Below are 12,233 nucleotides of genomic sequence, written 5' to 3' on the forward strand. Positions count from 1 at the left end.
GTTAATGTTAGATAAATAGGTTGTTTTCAACAAGAGCTTCTCCCTTGCTAGAGATAGCACATATATATGGTGCAGTCTGGGAGGTGATATTGTCCTTGTTGAATGTCTCCTTGTCCTTCACAGCAGATCATCAAAAACTAAAATTTCCAGTCCATTTCAATTCATCCAACACACATGCAGTTGGGGAAATCTAGTGAGTATACTCAGAGAAGCACACCTAAATCTCTTGCCATACTTATCTACAGGTTACTTATCTGCATGGGTATTATTTCAACCATGCTCACACTATTTCTGGGTCCTGGGATGGGCATCACAATCCCACAAATAGTTCTCCGCAATGCGAAGAGATGTGGACCAGCAGGAAACATTAACAGAAAGCAGCATCATGTTTAACCCAGCAATGATTTGGCATTATTAGAGCCTGGGCACAATCTCAATCTACAAAAGCAAAATCTCTGCTGTGCCCAGCTCCTGCTCCTCCCCCCTCCATGAGGTCAGCAGAGCCAGCATCAGGGAAGCTCTAAATTCTAAATAACTCTTGCAGAAAACTCCCTGCCATTGTGAGCACTGCAAACTCTTGAACCTGTTCAGTATGAGGCCCCATTTTAATCTTCTCAGCATCCTTTCTTTTTAAAGCATAAGCAGATTAAGCTCACTAGGTATCTTTCTTCAGCAATCACCACAGATGCATTAAAATACAGTAAATGAAGAAGGTCCAATAAGGCTGTAATGAATGCATTATCTCAAATCCCAGATTGCTATAACTTTACAGAAGTCAAGAAATGAATCTAAGAAAAGATTTTAAATACTGCTTCAAGGATAAAGTATCGATGTATTGATCTTATGAGTGCCATTATCAGATGGCTATCTCTGGGTGTTAGGTGAATCCATTCTCTGTTAGAAAGACACACCACGTTGTCAAGGCCTGACAATTATCCTTACTAATTATTTCTCTCCTTCTGCCCTTTTTCAGTTCCAGCTTCTGACTGCTGCCAAATTATTCCTTGTAGTGTTACCAGAAGGCTTTCCACTTTTACCTCACTTAAGTATGATGGGAAAACATCCGAACTAACTCTGCTAATAATGCAGCAATATTATGTCAGAGATCATGTGTGGCAGTGTTAAGCAAACCAAAATGGTTTGCTAGGTAGCTTTCTTTGAAATGAGAACTTGCTCTTTTTCTACAGAAAACATTAATTTCCTCTGACACGGTCTCACGTTCAAACTCCTCAGAGCCGAGAGCTGCATCTTAGCTCTCATATATTTCATATTTCTTTTCTTTAAAAGGGACCAACACAACAGCCATTTGAGCTGCAAGAATCCAGAAACTAATGCTTTCAGTTTCTTGAAAGACTAACTTGTAACACTGTAATCCCATACCCTGGAAATATAGCAATTCCCTTCCAGGGGACACACAGCTCAATGCACACATTCACAGTGCTACAAAAGGAACAGGAAAGGAACATATTATCAGAAGCAACATAAGGAAAATGCATTTTCAGACTTGACCAACTTGGGTCTTGGTCTTGCTACCACTAAACTGTCTGATAAATCACCATATGGTTCAGTGGGAGGGCCACCAGGCTTTCAGAAATGGTATTCCAGCAACAACAGCCTGTAGCTTCCAGCAGCACTGAGTAAAGGGCTCATGCTTTAACATCAGTGACTGGTATGTACAAAGGTCTCTACTTCAGGTATTTGCATTTTTCTAGTGAAAAAGGGAGCAAGGGGAATATTAGATCAGGTTGAAGAGGAAATAACTATGGATATGAGGATGGGCGACTCAATTTATGTTCAGGAAATACTGGGGTTTACATTTACTCTCTTGAAATTTCATCCTTTGAATGTAGCTCATTAAGTGAGTACTCACATTCCTGCCTCCCAAACAGAATGAGGGCTCTCAAGCAAAGAATTTCAAACGAATCTTTTTCAAAATCATCCTGTTATTGCCTATCTCCTATTTTGAACTGGATGTAATGACAATCCTTTTTCTTAAGAGATATTATCGTCCTGTCTGGAACATGCCACCTTGGGGTCAAATGTGTCACTCAAATGCCAGCACGCCACCATCCCTCTCCCTCAAGAGCACTAACCTGCCCTAGGAGGACACAGACCACAGAGAAAGGAGCATGGAATTCCCCAGTCAACCAAAGCTGATGAGAAATGAAGCAAAAGAGGCTTTCCTCTTCTTTTCAAATGTATTTTGTAATTTTGACTACTCATCTAAGGGTAGTTTTGCATTTTAAAAAGCTAAACCTTCTACTCTTTGAAAACCCCTTGAGCAGTGCATGCAGGCATTGAGTATTGAATTTGTTATCTTATTTGTAGGCACTACTGCCCTGAAGGAATGGAAGGGCTTTATGTAGGCATAAAAATCACCCTAAAATCACCCTAAAATAATACACAATAATAAAAAACTAATCTGGTTAAGCTAAAGAGCAAACACAAGCACTATTGCAGTTCTGAACTTCGAAACACAGAATGTAGTAAAAATGTATATAAGGGCAAAAATGACAACATTAAAGAAATTTCATCCATTTATGGCATGATAAAACCCTAAGAGCTCTCTCTCCCTTTCATAACAAATGTGTGATAGATGTTGTATTAATGCATTTTATTTCTCAAATTACATTCACCATGTTGGGTGAACAAGTTTGCTTCCCCATCCTGCATTTGGTCCCTGAGAGTCTGTAAAAAAAGTCAAATTGTCCCCAGTCCCAGAGAAGAATGATTCATCCCTAATTTATTAGGGAAACACTCTCAATCTTCTTTTCCTGGACAATTAACAATCCCCTCTGGAGAAACTAATGCTCTTTTGGCAGACCAGGCGCCATGTTCTGTGCTTGAAGAAACCATTAACAAACTGTTAGCCCACAGTAGGGGGAAGAGCTCTTTCCCACCAGGTAATGGTGTTTCTACCTCTGGTGAGAAGCCTAAATTTATATTTCTTACATATGTGTAGATCAGAGGTATGTTTTATAAAAAAAACCCTACTGAATGGTCAAGGGGCAACAACAGCCAAGTGTCTTTGTGGGATATACTAACAAAGGCACTGAACACTGAAGGCAGCTGCAGCATTTCCTGGAAATACCAGCCCACCTTGCCTCCTCTGAAGCCAGAGGATAAAGGAAAGCCCCTTCTATGGACAGCCAGCCTAGATGGGGCAGTGATAGAAAAGGGCTTTATTGGCCTTTCATGGAACGCGCTGAAAAGCCCAACTATTTAGGGAAAAAATAATTTTTATTATTAAGCCATGAAGAGAAACACAAAGCAAGAGGACACATATTCAGGGATACAACTATCTTCACCAAATTGTTTTTTTTCCTTACAGAAAGACAGCAGTCTCAAAGCATGAGCAAACACATATATTTTTTCTTGTTTCCGGCTACTTGATTTTTATTTCATTTCCACCAAGCAGTAAACTCTAGCTGTATTTTAGATATTTTTTCAGCTTTAGTTAAACTTCCCATCCTGTCTGGAAATACAATGCCTTTGAAATGAGGAAATAACAAGGACTATGCCCATATTGCTGCATCCCAGAGCAGGAATTCCTCTGGGGCAGGTATTCCACAAAACTAACGAAGATATATTCTTCATCCCAAAGAGCTTTTAGAGTCAATATAAGAAACTGCAAAGAGATTCAGATGGAAGGGAAAGAAGTTGAATATGATACTACTGATCAGCACAGTCCACAATAAATATATTTCACAGCCTGTTCCCCCTTAGAATTAAAAAGCCTTTTGGATACCTGCATTGGAAAATCAGTTCTAACGAAAAGCTTTTTTGATACACAAACAACCAGACAAGAAGATGTGTCTTCCTTTCTGGTTCACACAAGCTTTTGGTAGTCATCCCTTACAATGTAGTTCTGAAACACGTAATAAAATGACAAAGAAAAAGTGTCTGAATAAATGTACTGAATTTTCTCACAGCAAAAAACATGTCTGATGTAATTTATTCTCTTGGCACAAAATTATAGCAACTGTTTAGAATTCTTCAGGAAAAAAACCCCAAACAAAACCCAAAAGAAGTAAAATGCAATCAGTAAAGCACCAGTATAATAGATAATTTAAATGCTGCCTTAAATCATGATTAACATTAGTGAAATCTATTCTGATTGTTTGAGCCGCAGTGAAATGGCTTCCACAGGAAATACTTCCTGACAGCTACCAACCAGCCCATTAACCACATTAAGGTTTTGTTTTGATCTTTTTGTGTGCCAAGGAAACACTATCGCTTCTTAACATATTTGTGCAACGTTTCTTTTATCTCTCACATCCCTAAATATTATCCCTCTTTGTCATTTCCAGAGAGCCTATTGGGATAATCATGAAGGGTCACACATCTCCAGGGGAAGATATCCCAAAGACTGTTGGACTTGCCCCATGGAAAGGGGCTGTGCTGAGCCCTTTATCAAGCCTCGCATGTTTCTAACCAACATGCCAGGACCCTCTCGTGCAGCCAGCCTGGCACAGCATGGAGTGTGCACCTATCCTAGTGCTCAGAGCCCACAGCCCAGGCACACTTGAGGGGCCTGCAGCTCCCCTCCCTGTAAGCCTCACATGCTTCATGGCTGTGCATTGGAACCTGAAAAAAATTGCCTTCTGGCATTTAAATTCCCAAACTTCAAAAGCTATGAGCAATTATGGAAAACTTGACTCCCTGTTTAAGACTGAAGTGGCCATTTCTACTGAGAGTAATCAAAAAGGCCCTTTAATAGTTGCAGGAGCAAGTTTCTTTTGCAGAATTGCTGAAGGTCCCTTTTCTATCCACGCCAAGTGCTTCTGTCCAAGATGTGTTTGATGCTGAGGTTCAGCTGACTCCCCAGCTCACCTCAACTCTAACCCAAGTTAGAAAGTCTCAGTGCATAGAGTCCTACCTGCACTCACCCCTAACCATCACTGCTGGGGAAGGAAGCTGACATGAGTGTGTAACAGAGCAGTTCATGCTAAACAGCCTGTCAAGTCCACCAAAGTCCTGGCCTCTTCATTACAGTCAGGGCCAGATGAAGCCACCTCCTCATAATGAACCACTTTTCCTTGCAGGAGACTGCTAGACACTCTCACATGGCAGCTTACCTCACATGCTGAAGCAGCAAAACCAGCAATCACCTGCTCTCCTCTTCCTTCTCCTCCCATAATCAAGTAACTTTCCCAGAAGAACAGGATTTAGTAAGCTCCCCTACATATCTTCCCCCCTTTTTGTCACACGGAGTGCCCAGAGCAAATGCCAGTAAATCCAGTGGACTAAGTCCACAGCAAGCTCAGCATGCAGAGCTCACCTTTACAACTGGGGAGAGACAGTCCCATTTTTCTAACTCAGACAATCCTACATTTCAAGTAACAATCCTATTGAATCTGCTACCTTTCATTAAAGTAGCTCTTACAACTCTGTAAAATTCTCCAACCTTTGTATTGATCTTTTTCTCCTATTCAAAATAACTCTCCTTTACAACAAGAGCTGGCCGTCAGCCTCTTATCTCTTATTTTCACCCCATCTGATCCTCCTGCTCCTTGTCAGTCTTTCCAGATTCCAATTAATCATGTAGAAAATCAGGGACTTATGTTAAGAAGAATGTTCAACTCTTAGCTCATCATTAACATACTGTAATTGCAGTGTAGTGCTACTGCCTCTGACCTTTTCAACAAGTCAGTCGAAATCCTTTGGGGAAAGCAGGACATTCCCAGCCACAATGAAAAGGGTTATCTCTGATTCATGCTACGGGATAGTTATTTCAAAATAAAACTCTGGATGCATTGTAACATTTGTAATTCAGTCTAGAAATTACTGGGGCCTGGCAGACAGCAGGAAGATGCAGCCATAAAACCAAACTGCTGTTCCATTCCTAAATTTTGTCTGAGTCCCTACATGAACAGTCCCAGGATACACTAACCCCTCCACTAAACATATTTAATTTCAAACCATCCTCTCCTGTTTCTTCTTAATTATCATGGGACATCCACAGAAAAGATCAGCCAGATGGAGACTAAATATTTCACTTCTACAAGATGGAGCATTCTGCACTAAAATGGAACCTTGATTACAATAAAGTCATTAATTAAAATCTCAACTGACTCTCCCGACAGTATATGGGAGACACTAAAGACAACTGAGAGAAGGCAGTGTACCAGCTACACTAAGGAAAATAAAACAGTAAACCAGGCAGTGATAAGATGATGTTTAATTTGCACTACTCACAGTGAAACAAGACGGAAACTCAGCCATGTGTTCAGTATATCCATCCATTTTATGTTTTTAAAATGATGACACACTGCTTTCTTGACAATGAGAAACTTGAACAAGATTTAAAAGCAGTGAAGAGCAAAAAGAAGTAAAGCCTAGACACTCCAGGAATAAAATCTTACTTTAGTGGAGATAAGACAGAGATGTAGATTTAGCTTTTCAGAAAAGACAGAGATGCAGATGTGGCTTTTTAGCTTATTGTATATTTAGAGTAATTTATGGCTATCTGGACCCTTGAAGACTGTGGGGAAAAGGGAGAGAGAAGACTGCAAGAAAACAAGAAAAACACCCCATGCTAAGTGTCATTTTGAAGAAAAAGAAATTAAATGTGAAAATCCCCAAGCCATTTCCTTGTCTGAATTATTAAGCCAGAGGTGCTGTAAGAAATGCAGATGGAACAAGCAGAGCATGCTAAATTCCCTGGACACTCTACAGCACAGACAGCACTCAGAGTTTCACCAGCTCATCTCCCATCAAAGTCACTGGGAGCTCTAACTATCCCTTCATAAGTATGGATTTGGTCCTTGGAGAGAATATTACACTAAAATTACTTCAGACAGTTGTAGTCTCTCACTGTGATATATTCCCAATGGTCCTCTTTAGGTCCCCTATAAGTTTTTGACTTTTCTGCCTTGCTACATCCTGCCAGATGCAGGTATGGAAATTTGAAGAGCAACAAGTCAACAAAATATAAAGAAATAAACCCAACACTGGCTCCCTGTTTCATAATTCATCTTTACTTGTGCTTGAAATCAGCACCAGAGATCTTTGCAAAATTACAATTACCAGATATGCTGCTGGATGCCAGAAACAATAAACCCAGCTGCAATACAGGGTGTTAGTTCTCTGCTGTATACCAATAGAGAACATGCAGTGATATGTTCATCGTTTAATGTCATAAAGTGTGTGCAAATCTAAACAGACTCACAACTGCACCACGAGTAAAATTACAGAACAGAAATGCTTCCATTTCTAACATTAAAAAGTAAATAGTCCCTGCAATTCACAGGTGGACAGAAGGCTGGATGTATACTGTAGGTGATACACCAGGTGTGATAGAAAGTCTTAATATTCAGGATAAAACAAAAAAAAAAAAACCCTAGTAAACTGAGACTGAGTTTCCCTGTAGTAAAGTTTGTTGGTACACTGAATACCACTCATTTCTTCTACATTTATGACACTGATTGTCATCTGCCTGTGATAATACAAACCATCAGAATTTAAGTAATATAATGAGAGGTAGAAGAGCACACAGTGATAAACTTTGGCAAGGTTATCTGAGCATTCAAATTACAGCAACTACTTGTAGATCTAGACCACACATGTCAGTATGTAGATTCAAAGAGAAAAGGAAGAAAATCAAAGAAGCAGCAAGAACAAAGACACCATTAGAACCTGGAAAGTCTTCTAAGAAACACACTTAAAGAGCAGTAAGAATTCTTAATGCAAATGATTGTTTTGTAATAATAATTTAATAAAGTGAATACATAAACATAATGTAAAAGCTTGTTAATTGACATAAGAGAGGGTCGGGTCTTCCATTTTCTGCTGGGATGGTTTGTGAGGGTGGTGGTGTTAGTGTTGTTGCTGTTTTGGGGGGGGGTGGTATTTTTGTTGTTGTTGTGGGGGTTTTCTGGGTGGTGTTTTTTTTTTTTTTTTTTTTTTTTTTTTTTGTGTGTGTGTGTGTGTGTGTGTGTGCGTGTTAATGGAAAAGAACTTGAGATTTCCAAAAACATGCATGTTGGTACTTGTGGATATGAAATCATATTGCTCTTTCAGAAGCAATTTAGCCCAAACAGTGCAAGTTTGCTCATGTAAGAGTAAAAGGATGAGGTCTCTATGGCATATTGCAGTATGGTCCTTGGAATAAGATTCTCATTTACCAAATAAATTACTGTATAGTACTGTATAATGGTGTTCACATTATAACTGACAATTAGCACCATTAAAGAGAACGCTCATAAACAGCCAAAGCTCACATCAAATTAACACAGCCATGATTAAAATCACTCTTCTGATTTCTGCTCTTCACAGAAATAAGCAGCATTTTGCATAAAAATTACTACGAGACAGCTAAGAGAAAATTAAAAAAATAACCCCACGGTACTGCTGGGATGGGGGTACCTCACTCCAGCAGCAGCAGAGCACTGCCACGTCAGCTCCTCACTTGCTATGAAATATTAAGCATTGGGTTTCCCTTGAAGCAGCCAGCCAGCACAGTGAGCCCTGCCTGCTGCTGGGAACCAGTTACGTGGCACAGGAGATTCAAGTGCTGCAATTACTACTCTTGGCTCTAATGAGGGGAACCCAGGTTCTCTCTTGGCCTGAGGGAAGCTCATCTTCTTTATTTTAATTTTGTCACTTTTCCACTTAAGTGGTTTCTAGCGTTTGCATGTCCACTTAAATTGCTGTGGCTTCAGAAAGAGAAAAATAACCTGAGGAATTACAGTGGGGAACAACAATAACAAAATACAAAGGAGTCAGCAATTCATTAAAATTTAGAAAACATTAAAAACTTTTCTTAACTCTTAAAAAAAATAAAAGAAAAAAAAAAAAAAAAAGAGAAAGAAAGAGAGTCTTTCTAAACTGGCCCAGAGCCCACGTCCTCATTAGGATTCACACTCCACTCACACAGCAGTGCACTAATGGTATCACTTTAATCTTCAGCATCACAGCACTATTTCCTGGCCTCACTCAGACCTTGCTTGTAAAGTGGCAAGAAAGAGGGGAAAAAGAAGTTTCCAGTGAATGCTGACCAGGCCTGGTATCAATCTGGATGTACGTGGAGGTTTGAAGCACATGGACATCTCTGTTCACGAATGCTGCTTCAGAGACACCCAAATGCATAATGACTCCATAAAGATCAAGTATCACTAAGGAAAATCTAATCAGTAAATAAGCAATCAAGACCACATAATGAAAGAATACCATTACATGCGCCACAGTTTAAAAAGAGGTCCCAATATGCTACATTAAAGTACTGCAAGATAATATGCCTTTGATCCAACATGCCTTTAAAGCAAGAAACAAAAGGATATTCTCATATATCTTACTAACTAATTTAACATAAAATCATAAAAAAATATGATCCAGATGGGCTTCAATGAAGGAAACCAATTAACGTAGGCAGCCTTACCATCTGACACATTAGTTGTAATAATATAAACCAAACAACATGGTCAAACAATAATGCTCTGTATTATATCTGACATTTCTAATTAGTTTCTGTATCCTCTTTCAAGAAAAAAATACTACCAGCAAGCACTTTTTTCCCCAGAGGAGAAAACTTCTAAACTTAATGTGCACAGACCTCGTTCTGTGGATGAAGCTGATCTGTGTTCCCTTGGGATCTGCTTTGAAACTAATGGGTTTTGCATAGTCCACATCTGGTTGCAAAATAAAGACTTAGAAAACATTTCAGCTGCATTGCCACTGTAACTGCTGCAGACCTGGAATGCCAATACCTCCACACTCCTGTAAGCCTTTCCTGTGACCATGGGCTCAGAATAATCAAAATTATTTAGGCTTTGCCTTCTGTAGGACAGAATTTTGGTTTATCCTTTCTACAGCCTCCCTAGAAACACTACTTCTCAAATGAAGTAGAGTGTTTTTGGCACAGACCTCCCAGCATCAGGCAATTGGGGTTGCATCAGACAGTTGCAAGCTGCACTACAATTAGCATTACAAATTAAAACCCCCACTGAGAATACATGTACAGTTACTGTCTGAGAAGTCTAATCCCAACTATTTAGACTAGTCTTGCATCTATCAGCAATAAAGACTCAATTTTATCACCTTAGACCTATTGGACCCTCCAAAATCCACCCATAGAAATGCTCAGCACATGACTAAAAGTCAGAATTCGTGCATAGGAGGTAGATGGCATCACAACAGGGAAAGGCTTAATTTGGAAACAGTTCTTCCTAGAAAAAGAAAAAGAAAAAAAAAAAAATGGCTGTGGGAATTCTGCTAATGTCATCATACCAGGGAAGGCCAGAGACCAGAGGTCCATGTCATTGCAACAAACACAAATCACTTGGAAATTATTAGGATTAACACTAAAAGTATCTGATCCTGCAATTTATTTTGTTCAGCATTCATAAACAAGCAACATAAATTCCTAAAGGCAGTCAAGGCAGTATCCCCTCAATTTTCAAGTTAATATTCAAAACAACTGAAATGAAGAATATTTAAACTGCATGAAAATTATTTCTTAGGGACTTGCTTATTTCCAAAGTACAAGAGCTTCCATTCATCAAGCCACCATCAAATTGCCTTGGAATCATAAGAAAGGGCTTCTGAAGTAGAAATACTACTTTTGACACAAACAAGAAGGCCCAGGCTTTTTCACCTGCTCCACTCCCCCAAATTTGAGAGGAGGAGTTGACTGGCTCTGTGGATTTCCTGAGAGCATCTTCCTGAGGTTTACAAATGCCAGTATTTCCAACTGAGGCAGACAGGGCAGCATGACAATGTTTGAGCCTTTGCTACATCTGCTCAGGGATGGCCCCTTGTGAGAAATCACAGCTACATCAAGGAGATGATAATGGAAAAGCTCATTAAAATGAAGACAAAAATAAAATCTCTGCCTCTCAGAAAATCCAACAACAACACAACTGGGAGACAAAAAACAGCTTCTAATTCTTGTGTGATGGGGCAGTTTGAACTGGCAGGTGAAAATTGGAGGTTTTGATAATGCACCAGAGTCTATTACAACCTCCCTTTGAGCTTTGGAAGCCTCTTCCCACCTTCTGAAAAACATGACTTGTCTAAAGCCACATGTGATGAATTATGGCAAGCTGGGAGGTGAATCAAGTCGCAGGACCACCACTTCTGCTCACTCACGAACATTCTGGGGAAGGAAGTGCAGGTCGCTGTAACCTGCTCAGGAACCACACGCCGCACTTGGGAACTGCCTGTCTGCTAACCTACAGGCAAAGGTAATCCCAGATAACCTTTTGTTTATCTCACCATGCAAAACCTTGATTATCAAGGTTTCATAGTGAAAACTATCAACAACCTCTGTTGACACAGTAAAGCAGCAGTGAGGACAGAGCAACATGGGGCTATTGGTCATAAGCTAAGAACCAACCGCACCCAGCTCCCTGACACTGCCCGCACTCAGGGCACCCAGCTCCCTGTGACACTGCCCACACTCAGGGCACCCAGCTCCCTGACACTGCCCACACTCAGGGCACCCTGCTCCCTGAGAATGGCCGCACTCAGGGCACCCAGCTCCCTGTGACACTGCCCACACTCAGGGCACCCAGCTCTCTGACACTGCCCGCACTCAGGGCACCCAGCTCCCTGACACTGCCCACACTCAGGGCACCCACACTCAGGGCACCCAGCTCCCTGAGAACGGCCACACTCAGGGCACCCAGCTCCCTGACACTGCCCGCACTCAGGGCACCCAGCTCCCTGACACTGCCCACACTCAGGGCACCCAGCTCCCTGACACTGCCCGCACTCAGGGCACCCAGCTCTCTGACACTGCCCGCACTCAGGGCACCCAGCTCCCTGACACTGCCCACACTCAGGGCACCCAGCTCCCTGACACTGCCCGCACTCAGGGCACCCAGCTCCCTGTGACACTGCCCACACTCAAGGCACCCTGCTCCCTGTGACACTGCCCACACTCAGGGCACCCAGCTCCCTGTGACACTGCCCACACTCAGGGCACCCAGCTCCCTGTGACACTGCCCACACTCAGGGCACCCAGCTCCCTGACACTGCCCGCACTCTGGGCACCCAGCTCCCTGAGAATGGCCACACTCAGGGCACCCAGCTCCCACACTCAGGGCCCTCCAAAGGCACATCCCCGCAGTCAGATACACTCAGGTGCCTGGCCCTGTGCTGTGACCTGGGCCATCTGAAGCCATGTCCCCACAGTCAGCTGCACACAGCTGCCTGGCCCTGTCTCTGAACACGGCTGCATTCCCGGGCCGCCGTGCCCGAGGCCGTGGCTCGCTCCCGCCATAGCTGGGCCG

At 41.8% G+C, this 12,233-nt stretch overlaps 1 protein-coding gene across 1 annotated transcript in view; it reads right to left on the bottom strand.

Annotated features, from left to right (window-relative positions):
- PTPRG (protein tyrosine phosphatase receptor type G) overlaps positions 1 to 12,233 on the bottom strand; it is a 394,882-nt gene that overhangs the window by 167,996 nt on the left and 214,653 nt on the right. The window lies entirely within an intron of this gene.

This window comes from Sylvia atricapilla, chromosome 11 (assembly GCF_009819655.1).
Source record: "Sylvia atricapilla isolate bSylAtr1 chromosome 11, bSylAtr1.pri, whole genome shotgun sequence".
NCBI lineage: Eukaryota > Metazoa > Chordata > Aves > Passeriformes > Sylviidae > Sylvia > Sylvia atricapilla.